Here is a 24315-nt window from a genome sequence, read left to right as displayed (position 1 = left end):
CCCCGCAGTCACCTTTGTGAAAATCCTCAACAGCTTTCTTAGCTTCTTCCTCGACTAAACAATTCAGCAATATGCCACCGGGGTCTTTCCAATAAAGTGCAGATTTGATGATGCAAAATTTGGCAGCTTTTAATTTCAATGTCCTAGCTTTGTTTCGAGGCATCCCAGGGGGTGAAGATAAATTTTGAAGCACATATACAATATCAGCATACCAAGGAGAGGAAACAAAGATATCGGATACCTGTAGAGCTGAATTTTCTTCATCTTCATCGGATAAGGCAGCAATCAAATTGATGTCTAGGACATGGAGATTTGTTTCAGCCATCATCTTAGCAAGACCTTGACCCTTGATCAACTTGGTAGGCTTAATTTCCACATCATATTCTAATAGTGCAGCGATCCACTTTCCCCTTCTTCCTTCCGGTTCCGCTTGTACCAAAACATCCTTAACAGCTGCGTTGGGAACATATGCCAAAATATGAGAATTCAGTATGTACACCCGGAAATCTTTCAGAGCTTTTACCAGCGCCAATTCTTGTTTTTCAATGATATTGTACTTCAACGCTCCATCCCTTATAATACGACTGAAAAAAGCTATGGGCTTTTCAACTCCATCTCTCTTTTGCATCAGCACAACTGCCAATGTATGCTCTGAAGCAAATGAAAATAAAATAAAATCTTGTGTATAATCCGGGCTGATTAGAGTTGGGTCTGAAGATAAAATTAACTTTACCAAATTGAAAGACTTTACCGCCTCTTCGGTCCATTTGAGCTGGCTGTCCTTTTTGAGCATGTTGGTTATTTCTCTGAGATTTTCGGCAAGATTGGGAATAAAGCGACGCAGAAAATTCAACTTGCCATTAAAGGACTGAATCTCCTTCTTGTTTCGGGGCTGCTCTAACTGCTGAATTTCTTCCACACGTGCAGGATCTATACGAATGCCATCTTTAGAAATGATATGGCCCAACAGCTTGTCTTCGCTCATAGCGAAAAGGCTCTTCTTCGGATTCAATGAGATACCATATTTTTTGCACTTTTGAAACACCATTGTTAAATGATACAAATGCTCCTCATCAGATTTAGAAAACACAGTTAAATCATCAAGATAAATGACCAAAAAGACATCCTTCTCATTAGCAAAGGCCATGTCCATCGCCCGCTGAAAGGTAGCACCTGTGTTTTTCAATCCAAATGGCATCTTGGCATAATGAAATGTCCCCCATGGAGTTGTGAATGCAGTCTTGTCGCGGTCATCCTCATGCACCAAAATCTGATTGTACCCGGAATAACCATCAAGTAGAGACATCCTTGATGCGCCAACTACCCACTGCAATATATGATCCATTTTGGGCAGCGGATAATTGTCTTTTAGCGACACCTTATTGAGATTTCTGAAATCTATACACAAGCGAATCTCGCCGGTCTTCTTTCTCACGGGCACCAAGTTGGAAATCCAGTCAGAAAATCTGATTGGCACTATGATTCCAGACTTATACAACCTGTTGACTTCCTTTTCAATCAATGGCAGCAACTTAGGATTAATTCTTCTCAACTTTTGTCGGAAAGGCTTTTGATTTGGCTTTATGGGAATGGTGTGCTGAATGATACTCATGTCATAAGTTTTCAAATCTGAATAGTCCCATGCAAAAACATTAGAAAACGAAGACAACAATCTGATATATTCTTTCTTTACCTTGGGCGACAATGCTTTTGATAGCTTCACCATCTTTGGATTCTCAGCTGTCCCGAGATTCACTTCTTCGACACCTCCTTCCGTGGGCCTTAAGGTGGGTTTGCGGGCCACGTCATCTTGGTCAAACAACTCTTCCAAAGGAATTAAGCCTTTAGGAATGAAATTGTCTTTAAGCTGCAATACATCCATTTGATTTACTTCCTCAGCTTCTGTGTCTATGGAGATGTCTTTGAAATCACCCTCAACTTGCAGAAAATCCTTGATTTCTTCGTCATCTTGGAAAACTTGCCAACATCTTTGATTGTCTGGAACTGTAGGACGATGCTTCACATAAATCTCAAACTTATTGCTGGAATTCATGGGTATTTTCAGATTACTTGCTGCCTTAGCCAATGCATCCGCAACACCATTTTGAATACGGGGTACACATGTCAAAGTATGTTCAGAAAACAATTTTAAGATATCTAGGACAGCATTTCGATATGCTCGCATACGAGGATGCTTGGCCTGAAATTCACCTTTCACTTGCTTTATAACCAACTCGGAGTCGCCATATACCGCTATCTTCTTTGCCTTCAACTTCCGAAGGATTTTCAGACCAGCAATGAGAGCCTCATATTCCGCCTCATTATTTGAACAATCAAATGCCAATTTGTATGAACATACCCGTACCTTGCTAGGGACTTGGCTTTGGACTGAAAATGGGCTTCGAATCCACACACCTATACCAGCACCATCGCTGCCCATAGCGCCATCAAAATCCATGGTCCAAAGACCATCCTCATCATCCTATAAGTGCTGAAAATGTGATGTCTCTGCATTTTATGTTTGCTGTCCATTGATCTCAGCTGTTGGCTTCATGACAGCGGACCTTTCTTCCCTTTCCTTTCTCAAAATTTCTCTGAAATTTTCTGAAATGTCTGGTATATCTTCTGCTTGAACTAACTGACTATCTATCTCATTAAAATTCTCCGCAAACAAAACAAATGACTCTAAATCTGTATGTACATAATTTACAGGATGATTAACTGGCTTTTCTTTACTAGTGATCATGTATTTCATCTTTTGTTCCCGATATAACTTCCTCATCTGACCAAAGACCGAAATTGTAGCATAGGAAAAATCGAGCTGAAGTGTACCTTTGAGTTTCGCTCCCCAAGATCTAGAAAGCAACATGCCGAATCGTGGAGGAATATCCGCCACCACCACATCCATCAAAACATTCTTCGCTGGAATTTGATCTAGGCTCACCACCAAGTCCTTGATCAAACCAATACATTTCACCCGGCTGGAATCAAACGAATACAAATCATGGTATTTCCTTGTGATGTCAAGTCCCAGCTTCTCCATAATCGTTTTCGGCATCAAATTATGCGAAGCTCCCGAGTCAAACATGGCATTGTGCAACACATACTCATGCAATCGCAAACTGATATAGAATGGAGGAACATCACTTTCGGGAGACTCACCATTTAAAGCAGGCCCAAAAATCAGCTCCGGCTGATCATCTTCTACATTCACCGTGTCTAGCATTGGATCAAAATTCAGCATCTTGGAAATTTGGCCTCGGTAAGTGTTGTTCTTCATGATTTCCGTCAAAGGAATGGACACTTTCAACTTTGAAATTTCATTCTCCAAACTGAAAACTGAAACCTTCTCTCCTTCTTTAGCCGGAACCTCTCTTTTTTCACTTTTATCTCTCGGTGTGCTTGATGGCTGATCTATCTTGCTTGCTGATGATGATTGACTTGTTGAAGGACCAATTATGTCTTTTCCTTTTGTGTGTGGAGAAGCCGAATCATTCTTTTCTGAAGTATCTTTCCTTTTCTGAATGGGATTTATGGGAACAGCTCGGTTTCTTAATTGTCTCTGCTGAGCGGATAAAGCATTTAGGTACCCTCTTTGATACTCTTCCGATTCTTCTTCAAGTGCTGCATCATTTGACAAGATATAATTTTCATCCTGAGGGATGATGGAGTGACTTACCATTTCTTCTTCTTCTATAACATAAGTGGGCAGATCATCAGGAGTGAAGAAGTGATTTTCCTCTCCCACCGTATCACCTTCATCCTCTGATTCTTGGCTAACAAAATTCTGCTGAAAAGGAGGTTTAATTTGCTGCTGAACTGCTGCCTCTTGTGCCTTTGTTTCACGCTGCTTGATTCTATATTGTGGCTGCTGTGCACCTCAGAAATTAGGATTACGAATCTGAGGCTCCGGCTTATCAATACGAACATTTTCAAGTGCCCTTTTAATCTTTTCAACTTCACGAAGAAGCTGATCTGATGTGGATGCTTCCTCTTTGATTGTGACTCACTTTTCTGCCTTCATCCTTGCTCTTTTATCATTCAAATTCGCTTCAACACTAACAACAATTTTCTGCATATCCTCCAAGGTAGGCGGATCTCTATCTCGCAATGAATAAGCCATCTCCGGATCAAAACCGTCCGGGAATTTGAGAAGTGCTGATTTTCTAGATGGCCTCAAATCATCTGGAATAGCATTGTAAACTGTATTAAATCTGATAATGTAGTCTTGGACCGACTCACCATGATTACGCTTGAGGTTGTTGTATTCGGCATTAATCTGAAGCGGATCCTTTCTGATTTCCCATCGATCTAGAAACTGGTTCTGAAGTGCTTCCAAGGTGGGAGTGCTTCGGGCTGTCAAACCTCTGAACCACTTTCTTACTTCACCATCAAACGTTTGTACAAACAAACGCATAGTTACATCCTCTTCATCTATCTCATATAGATCAAAGAAAGTCGTCATTTTATCTATATGTTGCTGAGCAGAAATACTCTGTGGAGTGCCATCAAACATGGGAATTTTACTTTGATAATCAGCTGGCATATCATGCAGATTTTGGGGAAGAGAAAGTGGGGCAAACTGGGCAGCCATTGCTTTAGGTAGATTGGGTCTAGGAGTAGCGGGTGGAGTAGGTGTAGTTGTAGTATGAGGTGTATGAGGAGGAGAAGTGGTATGGGATGTAGAAGGTGAACCAACTGTAGATGCGGGATAAGTGATTATGGGAGAAACAGAAATAAAAGGAGGATTGGACTGCTCATGCGCCGTGATAGTAGATCCAATATGACCAGATATAGTTTCAACGAACTCGGCAAGATTTGTAGCGTGAATATCTGACTGAAGAGATCTTAGAATGAAATTGTCAACCAATCTATTGTGTCTCTCAATTTCAAGGGCAACTGCAAAATTAGGGTTAGGAACTAGAGAATCAAGTGCACTTTCAGATTTGGTTTTGAACAAAGACAACTCAAAACTCTTGTCAAAATCAATGTCTTCAAGATACTCAAAAATAGCTGGACATGAATGAGATTTGAATATACGACCAGAATTGGAAGCCAGTTTGGAAATCAAGGAACAAATAACTAATCATCCTGTGAAAACTCTTAACTAATCATCCAAAAGTTCAGAGTTTACAAACGAACTGGGGTAAAATGCAATTGAAGTGTTGTATTCACAAGCTCACGGAGATTGACTGAAGCAGCGTTTATCTACTTCCGCTTATGCAAAGCAAAAGCGTTTCGAAGGCTACCTGGCGTAACTTCAGGCTCCGTCTAAGACTTATGAAGCAAACACATCAATAAACAGACAAGTTGTTCTCCCCAGTATGGTCGCCAAATTGTTAGCGCTTGGAATTTCACCTCAGGCTGAAAAAGGTAAACTCCAAGGCAACATCAAACCACTTAGCCTCGTAGCTAGCCCTACGGGGCAGGAGAGGGCTCTCTCCAGTTTATCTCGGTAAAGATCTTCAATGAGCGAGATAACCAATAGGGAAACACTGATTTTAGGCTAGTAAATTGATCAAGAGGTTTGATTTGGGATTTTTAGGTTTTTTGGTGGAAAATTGGGGAATGGCAATTTCAGGTGCGGGGATTGGACACAGTTTTTGCAGGGGGTTCTTTGGGGCGAGGTAGGAGACAATATTGATGCCTTTGATAGAGGTGGATGGATGAGAATGACCGGTGAGGAGTTAAGGAGAGCAAGCAATAACCTTGAATTCCCCTTAAACAGTTGAAAACATTGATATTAAGCAAACTTAAAAGCAGAGCATGACAGTCATGGATTCTACTTTAACACTTCATTTTCCTAATTTGCAGAAAGAAAAGTAAGGAAATGATTCACATAACACACTTACAAGCATAAAGAGAAACACACCATCAATACATGTGACCACAAGAATTCCAAAAAGGACTGCAAAACCCTGGTCTTCCTTTGCCAAAAATTGCAGAGATACAGTGAGTAATACAATAAGAGCTTCTCCCTCAAGAGTCCAACCATGAAAATGAGAAAGAAAGTACATAATATAGGCCATATAACATCTTTCCCTGCCTCTAGGGGTCGAGCTCACTATCCTAGGAGCTGTTTCAACCAATTCTAAACTAAGCACAGAAAACTAGGCAATCAAACAACTTGCCTCTATAAGCTAGGAAACCAATTCATTCATTAAATTTTACTTATCTTATGAATGAATCTTCTAGAAGAGATAAATAAGTGTCTAAACATCATGAAATTACATTATTTACAACAAGGAGGATGAAAATCAACTCCAAAAAGTGAAATCCAGTCAAAACTGCGTTTTGCTGAGCTGTAGGTTGAATTCCTGTGCAAACTGCCTGATGGGTCGCGCGCAATTCCTAGATGGGTTGCTCGCCTTTGGAGGAACTTTTGAGGCACTTCCAGGTGTCCAAATGAGGAAAAACTAGGCTTGTTGGAAAGGTCTGGATGTCTAATTTCCAACCAAGTGGAATTTCTGAATTTGGTTGTCATTTGCCCCTCCAAAATTGTAATCTCCCAAGATTGCTTCCTGTGTGTTAAAAATGTGGCAGAAAGTCATTTTTTGCTTGTTTTTTGACTTTTTGGAGGCCCAAAACTTGGTGAAATTTCTTAGTAATGGCTGAGCAAGTGTAACTTTCCATGACAAATCCAGAAATGCTGAGTTTTCCCAAAATGGAGTTGCCAAAACCTGTTTTTTGCCAGAAAAATAAAAAATGACCCAAAATGCTCAAAATTTTTTGAAATTTGTGCTGGAGTTGAGTTATTTAGTATCATGCTCCTTCAAAGAAGCCTCAGCCAAGATGTGGAGGGGGTCAGGCCTTTTCCTTCGTTTTTGTGCTTTAGCCAACTTTCTTTGGAGCACTTTCATTCTTGCCTTGCATACGTGCATCCGCGCCCAATAATGATTTTTCATGTTCCTGAGCAAGTCCTTATCTTGGTTGGCCTTGGCCAGAAACCTCTCCAAATGAGCATTGACCCGGAGAAGCATAGCCTCTCGCTCAATGGGTACCAAATCGCCGGGTCTCTTTCGAGCCAAGTTGCGGTCCTCATGAATCCTCTGCAACTCATCAAGAGCGTGCTCATTCTCCAACTGCTTGTTGCGCTGCTCTAAATATGTGATCGTCCATTGTGTCCCTTCCAATATTCGCTGCAATGAATCATTTTCAGCTCTTAGGTGCTGAATGATCTCCTTTGACTCTAGGCTAGGAGAACTAATATCAAGGTCAACAACCTCTAGGTCCGGAACACCTGATGGCCCCTCATCAATCCTACGCTGTTTGCCTCTCTCTAATACCTGTGCTGCTGAAGAAGGCGAGACCCCTTCCACCTGATGTGGAGAAAATACTCGCCTAGCTGCTGCAAATAAGGCCCTGTGGCCTCTCTGATAAGTGACCAATGGAGGAGAGCTGACATGTCTAGTCTCAGGGATATCATGTTGCTGTGATGGTCCTCCCTCCTCATGAACAATCTCAGGATGTGGTGGTGGTGCTGTGAAAAACTCATGAGAGATAAACTCCTCCCATGGGATGCCATGCTGAGCCAACTGATGTATGACCACAAGCTGAATCAAACCATAATGATAGAGGCTCCTATATTGTTGTGCTGGGCTCTTCCTCTGCATCAAGGGCACCATCCTCTCAATATTCTGGCACAAGAAAACAGGGATGTTCATCATTCGAACCCGTGTGAAATGCATCAAAAAGAGAATATGGTATGAATACACACGTGAAAATCTGCCCTCACAAGTGAAATAGCGCATGATAAGCCTCATCAAAGGAGCATACTCATTCCTCAAAAATATGAAAGGAAATACACCCGTCACGAGTCTCATAAATGCAGGTTTAATGTGAGGCTCGTACTAAAAACTGTCCAATATTTTGCGCTTGTTCCACACTTCTCCAACATTTGGTATCCCTGTTGCTTGAGCAATCATCTCAGGTGTCAATATAAAATCCACCCCTGCAAGGTTCACATGCTCATCATGCAAATGCAAAACAAACAATCGAGCCAACTCCCTGTGATGCTGAATCTGAGAGATCCTCTCACAAAACTCATAACATGACAGGTAACGGAAACATGTGACTGCAATTGGACAAGCCTGCAAATCGGTCAAAGAGGTGGGCTCCTCTCTCTTATGGTGACCGCTCTTACCACCCCTGTGAGGCCTCCTATGTACCTCAAACTCTGAAGTTGACTCATGGTCATCACTTTGCTCATAGTCGGTTTCGGTTTCTGACATGGTTTCAGGAGCAAAGTGGCTGAAATGTACTGCTGCTTCTGCTTTAAAATCTGTTGTTTTAACTGTTTTGAAATGTTGTTTCAAGGGGACAAGTAGCACAAGGGAAATGTTAGGGAAGGGAGACTTGGAAGGGAAATTGGGAAAAATATATGAAACAGGGAGTTTAGGGGAAGAATTATGACATATACATCATCATACAATTTCATTTGCAAGGATGTTATGGGAGGTAGGGTTTAGGGTTTGATTTTTGATTTCTTAATATTTTTGGTAGGGAAATTAAATAACAGTGATAAGGGAGTAAGAAATGGGAGGTGGGAAAATGTAGGAACAATAGGAATGAAAAGGAATACCTTAAAACAGCAAAACAAACCCTAGCAACTTTGATATTTTCAAGCAAAAGCACATGGAGTCTTTACTTGCAAATGAAGGCTTTTAAAATTTTATCATGATCTTCTTCAAGCTTTAGCAAACCATAATTTATATGATTGAAGGCCTACCTGACAAGCTTGAACAATTTGTGGTCGCTTGGCAGCTTGCTGGTAATTTTCTGTGGAGGAAACCCTGATGGGTCGCGTGCACTGCCCAACAGGTCGCGCGCACTCAACGGGTCGCGCCCGTATAAAATTTACACTGGCGGAGGTGCCCTGATGGGTCGCGCTCGCCTGACGGGTCGCGCGCCAGTCTCGACGGGTCGCGCGCCTTCACACTTCACCAAATTCGCCCAAATGCTCTTGAAAACGATTTGCTCTATTGCTTGAAGGCACAATGAAGCTTAATGGAGGGAGAGAGAGACTTTATAGCCTTGTTTTGAATTTATTTCATGTCAAAACCCTCTTTCTAATGTTTTTCATGACACTTTTTAAACTTTGAATGCTGCTGACTTTTTGGTTTCCTTTTGTCCTGAAATTGGTTGAATTGATGTTTTTCCTTGATAATTTTTGCAGGGATAGCTTCTGAAGCGTCTTGGCAAAGGGGACCAGGGTTGCGTGTTGCCTTTCAAAGAATTTTTGAATTTTTACAATTTTTACAAAATTTTGAGAAATGACCTTGGCTTTAAAAACAGGGTTTTTAAATCCAAGGTAAAAATTAACTGTACAAGATGAAATCTTTTAAAGAAACACTTTGATAATCATCCCTCTGGCCTGCTGGGCATTTATTGACTTTAGAGACATGACCTTGAAGACAAACTAGACCTAAACCCTAGACCTAAGACTTTTGACCTCAAGACAAGACAAACAACTTTGATATAGTTTATTGACTGAAATAACTTGATCCAACAGTGCCAAGAGGGGAATAAAGACACTAGCTCCTCCATCAGGGTTATGTCATGCCTAATGGAATGCAATAAGATGACACTGATGAGACACCTACTTATGCAAATGCAAAGAGCTTTGATCGCTGATGGAGGGCTACTAGACCGACTCTAACACTGGGCATATGGCTAAATATCATTCCTTAAGGGATCAATTTATGAAGTTTTTTATTGGCTAAGAGTAACGTGTAACTTTGTTGGAGATTATTATCAGTTTGAGCGTGCTACCACCCCTTATTCTACTAAACATGTATCTGGTACTTTTATGCATGAACTCTACATCCCAAGGGCAGTCATGTTCCATATTTGCGTGGCCTCTTTCCTACAGTAAACATGTTATGATTTATATCAATTTTGGAGTTGTTGGTCTCATTTCCGCCTTGATTGATATATTGAAGGTTGCACTAATTTAAAGTCCTCAGATTTATCTATTACATTGTTTCTTTGTGTATTTGTTTGATGAAAGTAAAGTGTGTTGTTTTAGTTTATTTCCACTATGCTATTGTCATGTACCAACAAACTATAAATTTCTGAGTATTATATATGTCAACTTGCACTCTTTGAAAGTAAAGTGTGTTGTTCTAGTTTATTTCCACTATGCTATTGTCATGTACCAACAAACTATACATTTCTGAGTATTATATATGTCAGCTTGGACTCTTTGAATACTTCAGTTGAATGTATATCGATCACCATGTATATCTATTTGAGTTATGAGTGTGAAAATGAATCTACAACAATGTGTAACCACATTGTTTGAAGAAATACCTCATTGAAAAAACTCATACCAAATCCAAAATTTTCAAAGAAAACTAGTAGCATTTCAAATTAGTATTTTACACTTTGGAGGTATGAATTATAGGGCTTACTAGAACAAGTAGCCATTACTTTTTTCCTAAGATAGGATTACCCTTTTCAATTTGTTAGATTATTTTCAGGAGATATTTCCATAGAAGGAGAGATTATTCCAAGGAGATATTTTCACGGCAAAAGGAAGTCGATTCCCTAGAAAAAGAAGGAAGTTTATTCCCCAAAACTAAAATATAGTCATACTTCTATAACTTATAAGCCTTAAGGTTGGTATTCCAACACAATGGGGGAGCATGGTGAGCATAGATCTAAAGTGTGATGAGGATGTGAGATCTTCTACTTTCATGGGGTTCTCCCTCAACAATTTAGGAGAGTGAGGAGGTGAGATTGAATTGGATATGCCTCACATCCTATCCAGCACAAGAATCTAAGATGGATTACCCAAACATTGCAAGATGATTGAGATCATGTACAAGCACCTATATCTTTAGTGAGGGCGAGTTTTCCTCCTAGGAAATATGCTAGTGACATTGATTTACATTCTTCCATCCATAATCATTTTGGTTCTCGAGGTGAAAAGGTGTGATACATTGATGGGCGATGAAGTTTAGGTTGATTCCAAAACTACAAGCACAAATTTTCAAATGGCAAGTTTGGTGGAGTTGCAAAGTGAGTCAATAGGTGTTAGTGAAGACACTTTCCTCATAAAGAGGGAGTTTTAACTTTTAGAGTTACTTCAAAAGTATCTACACCATGTTTGAGGGTGCTTCGTGAGATTTGGTGTACATAGGGTTTGATTATCCTTTGGATGGTTCTTGATGGATTTTGCATATGGGAGATGGCTTAACGTTGATTAACCTTAGTTGAGTGCTTGCATGACAATCTTATGTGGGTTGTTGGGTATCTTCAAACAAGTCAGCAACATTCTACACATTGGTAACATGGAGGAGGTTGCTTACTTAGAGAACACATTAATTTGAAGGAACAACATTTGGCATTCAAGAAGAGAGGAGGGTATTGATCCCTAGACAACATGGGATAACTTGCAAGGAGGTCTGTATTTGACTTGAAGATGCCTAGTTTGCAATGGTGTTCATGTAGGGGGAGTGGACCTAGTGGAGTACATGGGTTAGGATGTTTGTTGGAGTCATTAGTGTTGAAAAATGTAACTAGTGTTGTTCTTCATAATGTAAAAATATAATTTGTTTCATTGACATATTCATTATTATTATTTTATTTTTGGTCAAAGAATGTTATTCATGCTTATAGGTTTAATTGAGTCAAAAATCAATTATTACGAGTCAAAAGAAATGTATTTGAGTCAAGTCCCATTTGGACATTTTGTAAAAAAATAAAAAGAATTTTTATTTTGTGTCAAAGAGTCAACACAGAACCAAGTCAAACCTCCTTGGACAAGTCGACATAAGAGGCAGTTATTTGACCCTCCTAGACTACTATATATACAAGACAATTCTACCTCTTGGAAGCTCTTTCATTCATCACCACATCATCATCATTTCTGCACCTAATCAAGAAGAAAGAACAATTGAGGTCAAGGGAAAAAGAAAGAGGTAAAAATAGAGGGAGAAGACAGGTTTTTTTGGCCTAATTCTACTCATACATGCAAATTTTTTGAGGAAATGTATGTGCTACTGCAAGCCCTAAATTTCAGGTGTCGAAATTTCGGGGGTTGACCTATTTTGCTAGCGTTGACTTTGACTTGATTAGAGGAGACTTGGAGGAGGGTTGACTTGGGATCTTTGTGGCATTTTTGGTCTTGGTATTAGGTCTTGGATATCTCATTTTGATATGATTCTATAAGAGAAGGATTGCTTTTGGGTTTCTCACCTTGTCAGGTTTTTCCTTGGCTTGGAGCCTAATTTCTAGTGTCTCTTGTCTCTTATGCATTATGTTATCTATATTTTGCTGATGTGTAATTGCTTGATGACATAATTAAACAAATAAATACTAAGAAAAGAATGCATATCAATCACAAGTAATTACCATGATAAGAAATTATATCATGTATCTTAATTTCAGCATGGTATTAGAGCACAGGAAGAACGAAGAAGCAAGACATTCCTCTCACTTTCTCGCTGAAATCTACTTCATCTTGATACACCTGTAGTAGTAATCTAAGAAGTTTGATTGAAATTATATGGCATCTTTTCAAAGTTTTGTGGCATTGAGTGAAGTTTGTAGCACCTATCCAAACTTTGTTCTGAGATACAAATTTGAATCTGTGATCTATACTCTAAATGAAGGCAATGGTCTGAGATCTGTAGTTTTTGTCCAAGGTATGTCAAGGGTGTCCGAAACCCCTTATATCAAGTCCAAAATCTATTGCGGCATGAATCTAAGACATACAAGAAAGTGAATCTTCAGTAGCATATTCTATCTCTATGACGCAAGTTTCCAAGACATATCTCTATGTGTTGCAAATATCTATGATGTATCTCTCACTGTAATGCAAAGTTTCTGTGCAAGTTTCTATAATAATACAAGTTTTAGAGACATATCCATCCATAATAAAGCGAGTACCTATGACAAACATTTTTTGGCATATATATATATATATATATATATATATATATATATATCAAGCTAATGAGAAGATCAAAGGAGTTAATTAGATTACTAATGTGAACATAGGTCTGAATTTGTGAACCTATGGTGACTTGAGACTCGAAGAGCCAAGATTACTATAGCATTATACCTCTGTAATCCAAGGCATTCATGATGAAATTGAGATACAAGCAATCCAAGGCATTCATGATGACATCAAGATACAAGTTATCCAAGGCATCCAAATCTTCTGAAGTAGACATGTTTTGGAACAAATGATGATTTTGAAGAAGTCCATCCCATTTTACACATGGTAAGCATACAAGTATAGGAACAACATGTTTCTATGAAATTAACAACAAGTATAATGCGACATCCAATTTCAAAAGAAGATTTCTTCTTTTTACAATATATACCAAGAATTTTCAAAGAACAACAAAGTGTTTACTAGGACAAAGAAAAGGGTATGAACCTATGACAAATCCAAGACTTTTGTGGTGGCATCTGAACCTCCTATGATACTATATTGAAATGGAATCTGAACTTGTAACCAAACTAAGCTTGGAAGGTATCTCCTTAAAGGCATCAATGATGACACCAAATAACACTTGTCCAAGGTCTGAGCACTACATATAAGAGCCATCCAAGCAAACACCTGTGGTTACACTTTTCCCTATGCAAAGAAGTATGCTCATAAAAGAAATCAAAAGTCTGAAACTATTTGCACCTTCTGTGGAGGCATCCAAATATTCTATTGCAAAATCCATTCGAGCCTTCTATGGCACTATGGTGATATTGTGAAGACTAGACCTTTGGGAATCGAGTCTTCTTAAAGAACACTGCTAATGTTGTCAAGATGAAAGCATCATTTTACAACTGTGGGGCTGTAAGATTTAAGCATAAAATAGTGTGTGGCATGTCTACAAGACATGTAACAGTACAAAATAGATTTTCGAGGCATTTTTGTTTGTTGTCTATGGAAGGAACTAAAATCTATCGTAAAGTGGCCAAATCACTGAAATCTATATCTAAGATATTTTCTATGTGAAAGAAAGAGACAGGTAAGAAGTATAGCAAGGAATGTGACTAGGAATTTGAAGCTAGATGAAGTGTGTCTCTATGACACTAGAATATGAAGCAACTATACTACCAAGACTTCCTCCTATACATAGAAGAAGGACTATTCACATCAACAAAACAAACCTATTTGATACACTAAAGTATGCTAGATTTGAAGTACCTATGTTGGAGGAAGATGACACATGTTAATTGAAGAAAAATTCAAGCGATCAAATCACTGCAAGGATGTATCATTAAGGGAATTTTAAGGTATAAAATGGGCCTTTTAAGGGAATTATAAAATAATAATGGAAATAATAAAATAAGAATAGATTACATCATCAAATTTTAGAGGGAAAAAAAGAAAAAACTATTTTGTCAACTTGTATTTTCAAATAATAATGGAAATAATAAAATAAGATTATATTAGATCATCAAATTTCAAGCGAAAACACTCGTTGGATGCAGAATTTGATTCCTCATCCAAGGAGTACCCATGTTCCATACTTTCGATGGACCCTGCTACACGAAAAATGAGAAATACATGAAAAAATCTTATTGCAATCATGTTTTTTCATGTATTTCTCATTATTAGTGTAACAGGGTCCATCGAAAGTATGCAACATGGCTACTCCTTGGATGAGGAATTAAATTTTGCATCCAACGAGTACTCCCGCTTGAAATTTGAGTAAAACCTTGGGGAGATAAGTTGAAAATACGGGTTGAAAAAGTAGTTTTATTATTTTTACTTTCTTACTCCAAAAATGGTGAATCATCCCCCATGGTTGAAATCATCATCTTGAATCATATTGGTTCTTATAAAGTTTAATTTTGTTGTAAATTTTTCTTAGGAGGCCCATTTAGACCTCATAATTCCCCCAATGAAGGTAATATTGAAAAAGGTACGTATAAACCTTGATCATTTGTAGTACATATAATATAAGGATATAATGATATCTTGTAAGATAGCAATGCATCATAAAAGAGTCTGTGTAGAGATCATTGAAAACTTAACAGTCAAAGTCTTTCCTTGCATACAAAGACTAGGTTTCTGATGTCAAGGAATATAACGAATTCCACCTCACAAATCGAGAGCTTGTTAATAACATTTCTAGGGTTTGCAGCTAACAAAGTTGTGTACTTGTAGAAATTTCAATTTTTAAAGAATGGTAGGTCTTGAAGACTTTGGAACTTGTAGCATCTAGTGTTTGTAAACCCTAGCAAAGGTTTGAGTTAGAAAACTCGAGTAACAAAACTCTAACTAATTGTTTCCGCTATAAAAATAAAACCTAGCTCTTGAGAATGACAAGAATAACATCATTTTGATATGGGAACAAGATTGGTGAACAAGTCCAAGATTAAGTTGGCCTTCTTAAAAAAGATAAGTACTTTACATCTCCTTGATTACTACTATTGCTATTATCTTTGTACTTTGCATATATTTTTTCTTTCATAGTGTTCTAATAAAGCTTGCAGGTCAAGACAAGAACGATCTAAACCTGACTAGCAGATGGAATAATTGGAAGAACATGGCAAAGAATAAAGATTAAGAAGAAGAAAGAAATTTGAAGTATGTGTCAAAGAAGTTGATTAGATGGAAGCATAAAAGAAGTTCACTTATTGGAAAGAGGGAGCTAATATATATTCAATTCAAGAACATGTCGATTGTGTTGATGTCGATAGAGATACTATTGATGATTGAAAGTTGATATGATTTCTTGGACGAGTGCGTTGATGCTAATAGAGATATTACTGATGATTGAAAGTTGATATGATTTCTTGGAAGAGTGTGAAGTAGAATTCTATTGCAATACGAAGAAAGAAGATGTGAAGGCTTGTGCAATCAAATGTGAAGAAGTTTGGATCCATAAGGTGTTTGATGAACTACTTGATGACATGTTGGATTCGATTATGATATTGATCAAGCTGCATGAAGATTGTCAAAAAACCAGGAAGGTCAAAGCACTTTATGATTTAAGAATATGATGCAATAGGAGTCGCGAAACTACAACAAATCTCCATGGAAGAGCAGATTATTGATGTAAGGGAAATAAAAATACTTTTGACACAATCTTGGGCTTGTAGTTATATCCTCCTTGGTTGAGAGGGAGTGAGGATGGACTATGTATTCTCCATGTGTCATGTACTATGGCCACGATTAACAATAGTAAGCCTAGTGAAGAACACTGGTAGGGAGAATGGTGATATGAATAAGTATTTGGGACCAATATTCTTTGAGGATTTGTACTTTGACTAGGACTAACCACTACAAGTCAAGTACACTAATCCAAGATCATAATAGCCCTAAGGACCAAAATTTCCTGGTGTCAAGTATTGTGACAATGGATTAGGGAATGGTCCTATGAGGACATACCTAGTGAACACCTAGGTGGGGTATGTGCCTGGGTGGGAGTATCCAAATTTATGCCTCCCATCATTGTGCTCCTATCTAGTGGAAAGATAGAGCTTGTTAATCAAGGCCTTTCTATTTTGACAATGTTGGCTATGATGTAAATCATCATTGATGTTTATCAATCTGGATCCTTTCTTATATGAATATTTTAACTTGAGAGTATCATGTCGTGTCATTATGAATACCTCCCTAGTTAAAAGGGAGTGATGAAAAATGTAAGTAGTGTCAGTCTTCATAATGTAAAAATATAATTTTTATCATTTACATACTCATTATTATTATTTTATTTTTGGTCAAAGCATGTTCTTCATGCTTATAGAGTTAGGTGAGTAAAAAAGAAATTATTATGAGTCAAAAGAAATGTATGAGTCAAGTCCCATTTGGAGTTTTTGTAAAGAAAATAAAAATAATTTTTATTTTGAGTCAAAGAGTCAACAGAAGACCAAGTCGGCCCTCCATGGACAAGTTGGCCTAGGACACAATTATTCAACCCTCTTGGACAACTATATATACAAGACAATTCTACCTCTTAGAAGCTCATTCATTCATCAACACATCATCATCATTTCTATGCCTAATCAAGAAGAAAGGACAACCGAAGTCAAGGGAGAAAGAAGGAAGTCAAAAGAGAGAGAGAAGAGTTTTCTGCCCTAATACTATTCACACATGCAATTTTTTTGAGGCAATCTTTGTGCTATTGCGAGCCCGAAATTTCAAGAGTTAACCAGTTTGACCAACGTGTAATTTGACTTTATTGGAGGAGGCTTGACTTATGTTAAATTTTGAATTAGCATGTTCTTTTCTTAGGTCAATTGCTTCATGAGCACATTATTTACTCCATTAATCCATTAGCAATCCCATTAATCATTTCCGTATAACAATAACTGATGAAAGAACATCCAAAAGAAATGCAAAATACAAGCCAAGACAAGAGAACACAATAATTGGCACAAGCTAGTGAAAACAAACCCCAAGATGGGGAAAACCCTTTGTCAATTCCTCTTTTATTAATATCAAATGTTCAACAAAGAGAGAGAGAGAGAGAGTACAATAAAGATGACTTGCCAATTGAATATCTAATAACCTCTGTGCATCAACAAGACAGGTTAGGGCACACCAATAGCCTTAAACCAATGATATAAACATGGTGTATCCTTCTCCCAATGGTCTTCACACTTGTTTTCCACTTCTAGACATTCATACATTGATATAGGGCTTGAGGCTCCTCCTCAACACACCCTACAACCCTGTGCCAACAACAATATGAAACAATCCCAAAACCAAGGAGGAAGCCCTTGTTCAACTGTTTTGTACCTTGTTGTGACTGCAGCTTGAAGAGAAGAGCCACCCTAGGCCTCACAACTCCTCAAACAAGTGACCTAATCTGCTGTTGTGGCACCTCCCTTATTGCAACTTCAACAAAGACACAAAAATAGCACAGAAAGCCTTCTTACTTCTCTTCTGAACAGGGAAAATTTTAAGGATGGAAATTTATCTTAAAGTTTAGAAACCTTGGCAAATCCCACTAGTCCATAATATGAAATCTATAAAATGTTTGGAGATATTTTTGTAAACATATTCAAATATATAATATTTTCATATAGTATATATATATATATATATATATATATATATATATATATATATATATATATATATTGGCGATTTTTAGGGTAAAATAATTTCATTCTATAAAATTTGGGTGAATCCTTTTACAAAAAAATGGAAATTAGTGAATCTTTTTTTTGGGAAAAGTATAGAAAATTAGCCCATGGGCGAATATTAGCCCCTAAAAATTTCCCTGCTTCTGAACTGCTGCCTATGTCAACAAAGAATCTGCTACCCTAAACAACCTTGAATTAGCCCTCCAAGCCTCCTCGCTGGCTACTTCAAGCCTCAGACAACTGCGGCATCTCTCCCACAAGGAGATTGTACCCAAACAAAGACAATCCTCTCCACAAACTCAACTCTTAGCTATTGGACATCCTAGCCTCAAATCCACACCCTATTTCAGAAGTATTTTTCACCTTGATGATGTATCAAATGAATTTGGAGGCACCTATATATATACAAATTGGTGAGGGTCAAGGGACATGACGTTTGGGCTTTATGGAGGTGAAGTCGACCTTGACAATTTGCATATGAGTGGGCATAAATTCAAAAACACATTTCTCCTTAACCAAATTTGATGATCTTTAGAACGATTTTGGCACTCTCGAAAAAAGGAATTCAACGCCACAATTATATTCTTCAAAGGAGCTTCCCAAAGTGGAATTTGGCCCTAGTTTCCAATTTTAACACTCCCTCTCAACTAGGGAGAATTCCACCTGCCTATCCATGCCATTCTGTCATCATGAACCATCTGTGCATCTCATCTCAACTCTGTTGAACACAAATATAAATAATGGAGAAGAATCAATCGAGAGTGAGTCACGAGAGCTTGCCACTCTCCACTAACAAAATCCAGGCCACATAACTAGGGATTGAACCACAATCAGACTTGATCCCAGGTGATCAAGTTGGTTGAAAATCATGCATCTTAGACATAGGGAGTATGACAGTACATGATGCGTCCATCGATAGTGATATGGTCCATATCCACTTTTCCCAACTCATTGGCTAGATGAGAGGTACTTCCCATTTGTCCCAGACTACATGGGTAGGATGATGATGGAGCAACAACAGGGAAAGAATAAACCACATCCTACTCACAACCACACGTACGGAAAGGATAAACTAGATCCTACAGTCACATGTCACAACCATCGTAGGGAAAGGATAAACCACATCCTACACGCATGCAAAACACTAATAGTAGGGAAAGGATGAACCACATCCTACATGCATGGAAACCAAGAATTGTAGAAAGGATCCTACACATGGGGAAAGGATGAACCACGTCCCACTGATATGTCAACCATCAATTGTAGGGAATGAGCATCCTACATGTGGGGAAAGGATGAACCACGTCCCACTGACATGTCCACATGTGACAACCGACAGATGCCTATATGCATCTCTCACTAGGGTATCCGCAGGAGAAGGCGAACCACTCATCCTGCTCATATGCCATAGGAGAAGGTGAAGCACTCATCCTATGCATATATCATCAATCGTAGGGGAAGGTGAACCACTCACCCTATACATGTGTCATCTATCGTAAGGGAAGGTGAACCACTCACCCTACACACATGTCAACCATCATTGGGTATCACAGGGGAAGGTGAACCACTCACCCTATAAATAGCGCACCTATGGGGGAAGGTGAACCACTCACCCTATGGTCGCTCATATCTCCAAGAAGTACCCCGAGTCCTCAAGCACTCCCAGAGCTCAATGTTCAACCGAAACCCTCATAGTAGGGTATTTCCATGAATTCCAACCTCTCTTTGAAGGAAGATAAACTTGACTTTAAAAATCAACTTCCTCTTATATTGATAAATGAGAGGATCATTATCTGTTGGACAAACATTATCAATAAACATCATATCTCCCTCTAAATATTGGGAAAGTAAGCTTTCTCAAAACATAGCCATCAAGATATTTGAAACCTGCTATTAATCCTTTGGTCCATGTGATAGAATTATCCAATCACAATTATGCAGCTTATATGCAGTTCATCAGAGTCATCAAACTCAACTGTCATGACTTGCCTGCATAAAAAATCATTGGACGAGGAAAGTCATCGAGGATTTTATAGCTCCCTCTGAAGCCTTGTTTTAGGTGATCATGTTTCATTTAATCATGAGCTTCCTATATGAGAGATGAGACTTTCCACAAGGCAACAACTTTAGGTCAAAGAGGAAAGTTCTGAAGAATCATCATGGTCCTTCTTCAAACAGTAGCATTATCCTTCTTTTCTAGATGACAACTACCAACTATGAAAATTCCTATCTTCAAAGGAACCCCTACTGCAGCAAATCTAAATGTACTTCACCTACTTGATTTTTTAATATACATTAACCGAGTTATTCTTCTGAATATTGAAGCAAATTACTTCTGCAGCCTACACTAATTAAATATTTGATCTCATGAAACAAAAAACAGAGCAAAGAACAAGATACATAGCACACACTTATTTTTGGACACAATAGTTCCTAGAAAAACCCAATGTGGGAAAACCGGTGCAGCAGTTTTAAGGGTTTAATATTATGCAAGAGAAATATTTGAACACAAATCTAGGATGCTCATCTAGCAATCCTTTATAGAGAAAATACTAGCGAAAAATATGAGTGATTTTTACCTCACTTCACCCAGCAAAATTTCGGCTGATCCAGCACAATACTGGCTAACCCTGACTATTTCTATGTTGGTTCTGCGTCAACCCTACATATTCCCTCTGCGTCATCTCTCCAAGCTGTTATGGCAGTTCCCAGCAGTTCCAGCAGTTCCAGATTCTACATGACAAACACTTTTTTTGCGTCAACTCTCCTGGCTAGTGCGCTGCCTTTGCATCAACGCTCCCGATTGTTCCGGCAATTCCCGACAGTTTTCGTTGTTCCGACAGTTCTAGATTCTGCGTGATAGGCAACTTTTCTGCGTCAGCTCTCCCGACTACTACGCTGCCTCTCTGCAAGCTCTCTCTGCCTCTCTCTCAGTATTCTCCGGAAATTCCTTCTTTCAGATTCTCTCTGACCCTCAACTGCAAGATATCCTTAATTTATTTCCCTCATGAGAACTTCTCACCTTAGAAAATCGATTTCCTCAATCTCTCTGTGTGTGTTTCCAAATGAACCCCAAGCCTCCATTTTATACTTTTCCTACTGAGTCTTCAACGACCGAGATTAAGTCTCTAATCAACGACTAAGATTAAAACATGACCTAATCCTCCTTCTAGATCATTATCACCCATATTTTGATTAATACCCATTAATATTTTAATTTCCCTAAGTTTAGACTTAGGAGCCCCATTAAAAATATTAATTATTTTAATAAAATACAATCCGGGTGGAATTTCACCAAACGGTTTTTGGGTTCTTTAGAACTCATGTGCCTTAGCCTCTCCATGAATTTTCAAGGCTAGATCACTTATGATGCTACCAAAACCGAACACTCCCTCTTAGCGAGGAAAGTGCTCTAGCAAAAATGTCCACCTGCATGATGCTCTGTTTCTAAAGCACCTCCTTTTTGCATTGTTGCTGCCACCAACACTATGTTGTTGCTGCTACTGTATTGTTGCCCATGACACTCCCAGTGCCACTATTGCATTTGTACTACAATTCCCTCTCAAACACTACATCTGCTACGTTGTTAGCACTGCCACTGCTAACACTGCATATGTACTGCAACTCATTTGCTGAGAGTGTTGGAATTTCTAAGTTTGACACATTAGAAACCCTTCATGCACTTTATTGATTTATTCTTACCTACTTGTTCTGTTAATTAACAAGTTATTTACCATGTAAATACTGGAAATAAATACAAGTACATGCTCAACACATTACAGATCATCAACTAAAGGAAATAGAAACAAGCACACAAGTGACACCATTGTTTTTAGACTAATGTCCCCGGAAAAACCCAATGTGGGAAAACTGGTGCAGCTATCTGAGGGTTTGATTTATTAAGCAGTGTCAGAATACAATCTTGGTGCCAAATTCGGCTCACCCAACAGAGAAAAATCTCGGCAGTAGTACCTTTCTACTCGGAAGTAGATATTTTGGCTGAAACCCTGGATAAACACTCCGACAGCTTCACAACTCTAATCTGCCCCACGAAACCCCAACGTCAGCCTCTAGGGACTGTTTCAGCCTCTCCCTGGCCCAACGTTAGCCCAGCATCACTCTGGCTTGTCCTGCGTTAGCCTCTAGAGGCACTGCATCATCCCTCTGGCCCTCTGTGTCACCCATGCTAGCCCTCTGAGGCACTGCACAGCTCCTGGCTGGCTTTGTGTGAGCCTTGGCTGGCTCTGCGTGAACCCTTCGCTGCTTCTGCGTCCCTCTCTCCAACTATTGCGCTGATCCTCCTGGTGCTATCTTTGCCTCTCTGCTTCTATATTCACTTCCCCTCAGCTGCAACTCTGATCACTTTCTCAACTTTCTCAGCAAAACCAACCCCAGAAAGTCGAAATCTTGATCTCTTGGTGTGTTCTCCAAGTGACCCTCAAGCCTCCTCTTATATTTTTCTCGTTGACAAATCAACGGCCAAGATTAAGCCCCTAATAAATGGCTAAGATTAGATCTATCTTGATCCATGACTTTTGGACCATTCTTACACAGTTTTATATTAATTTACATTAATATTTTATTTTCCCTAAGTTTAGACTTAGGGACTCCATTAAAAAGATTATTTATTTTAATATCTCCCAAACTGTTTAGAATCTACCCAAACCCTTTTTGGGTATTGTAGATCTCATGTGCCTTAGCCTCTCCACCAAATTTCGTGGCTAGAGCACATTCGATGCTACCCCAAATCAACACTCCCTCTTAGCGAGGACTGTGCTCTAGCAATACTCCTCATTGAGTATCACCCTGATCATCCAGCATTGGTCCCTGTGCTGATGCTAAGACCGCTGCCCATCACCTGCACTACTGCATCATGTACTGCTACCCATGGCCCTGCCACTGCCATTGTTGCATCTGTACTACAACTCCCTCTCATCATGTTGCATCGTGTTGCCCATAGCATTGTCACTACTAACTGTTGCACTGCAACCCAGTGACTTAGAAATAAGTAACTGGTGTCCCAACTTTAACATCTCTATCAGGCTAGAGACACCCTTGATTCTGAACTCCCTCTGTCGGTGACAAGTGCTCCCTCTCTGACCTCTGCGTTGCTGCAACAACTCCATGCATCTTGCACCGTTGCACACCTCTCTATGCCATCTTGAACTGGTGCAACACTCCCATGCTTCTCGCACTGCTGCCTCACGCTGTCCTGGGAATCATGCACTATAGCTCCCTTTGTCATTCCATCCACATCTGTCTCTACTAACATCCGCCAGTACTGCTACTCCTATTTGGGGCTCCTGTAGCAAGGTCTAATCCAAGAGGCTAGGTACCTCAAGGATCCTGCCCCTCATCGCTTGTAGTCCATCTGACTACAGCTCGATGTCTCCCCACTTCTACCCAAGTGGTGTGTGTGCACTCATGGCACAGTCATCGTCCGTCTCCACTTCCTTCTCTGCCCTTGTTGGCATTGCCTTGGTCTCGGAGGCCTCTCCCTTACTCTTCTTCCTTGGACATTGGGTCGCATAATGACCCAGCTTCCCATAGTGGAAGCATGTGACCTTGGAGAGGTCCTTCTTCTTTCATTTCTCCTGCTTTCCCTCAGATGCTATGGCAACATCTTTCTCCTCCTCCTTCTTGATTCTGATCCCCTTGCCGCAGCTTCCCGTCTTGCTCAGCCTTCTGATCTCTTCTTGGCGAAGAGTTACCCACATTTCCTCCCAATCTGGAAGGGTCGCCTACCCAGTATGCTCTGGACAAACACCTCCCAATCTTCTGAGACTGCATTCAGGGCTGTTCTCACCATCAATTCTGGATCTGGTGTTGCCCCTATGGAAGTCAGCTGATCTTGAATCTCTTTCAATCGACCAGGAATGATTCGATTTGTTCTCCTTTCTTCATCTGGCATGATCACAGCTGATTTTCTAATAGCATCTGTGACGTGTTCTTCTTGGCAATATGTGGTACTATATGATCCTTGACCCTGTCAAGGATGATACTCTTACCCCTCGCCATTGCATCCTCATACCTATCGTTATCAGCCGGGTCAACTGGGATAACTATTATCCTCAAGGCGAAGTGCTTGACCTGATTCCTATCTAGTACGGATAAGATTCCGGCCTTCCAGACTACGAAGTTTGAAGCTCCTTCCAGTCTGTCCTGGTCTCTTACTCTGTGTAGTGCCATTTCGCTGCTCCTCTACTTCCCTCCTAGAAGTTCTCAGTATAACTCCTCTAAGCCTCGATTTCCCTCCTAGAA

This window comes from Pinus tabuliformis, chromosome 1_2 (genome assembly GCF_031772625.1).
Source record: "Pinus tabuliformis cultivar Carrire ecotype Pingquan chromosome 1_2, CPIR1, whole genome shotgun sequence".
NCBI lineage: Eukaryota > Viridiplantae > Streptophyta > Pinopsida > Pinales > Pinaceae > Pinus > Pinus tabuliformis.
The sequence above is the reverse complement of the archived record's forward strand: the minus strand, read 5'-3'. Positions refer to the sequence as shown.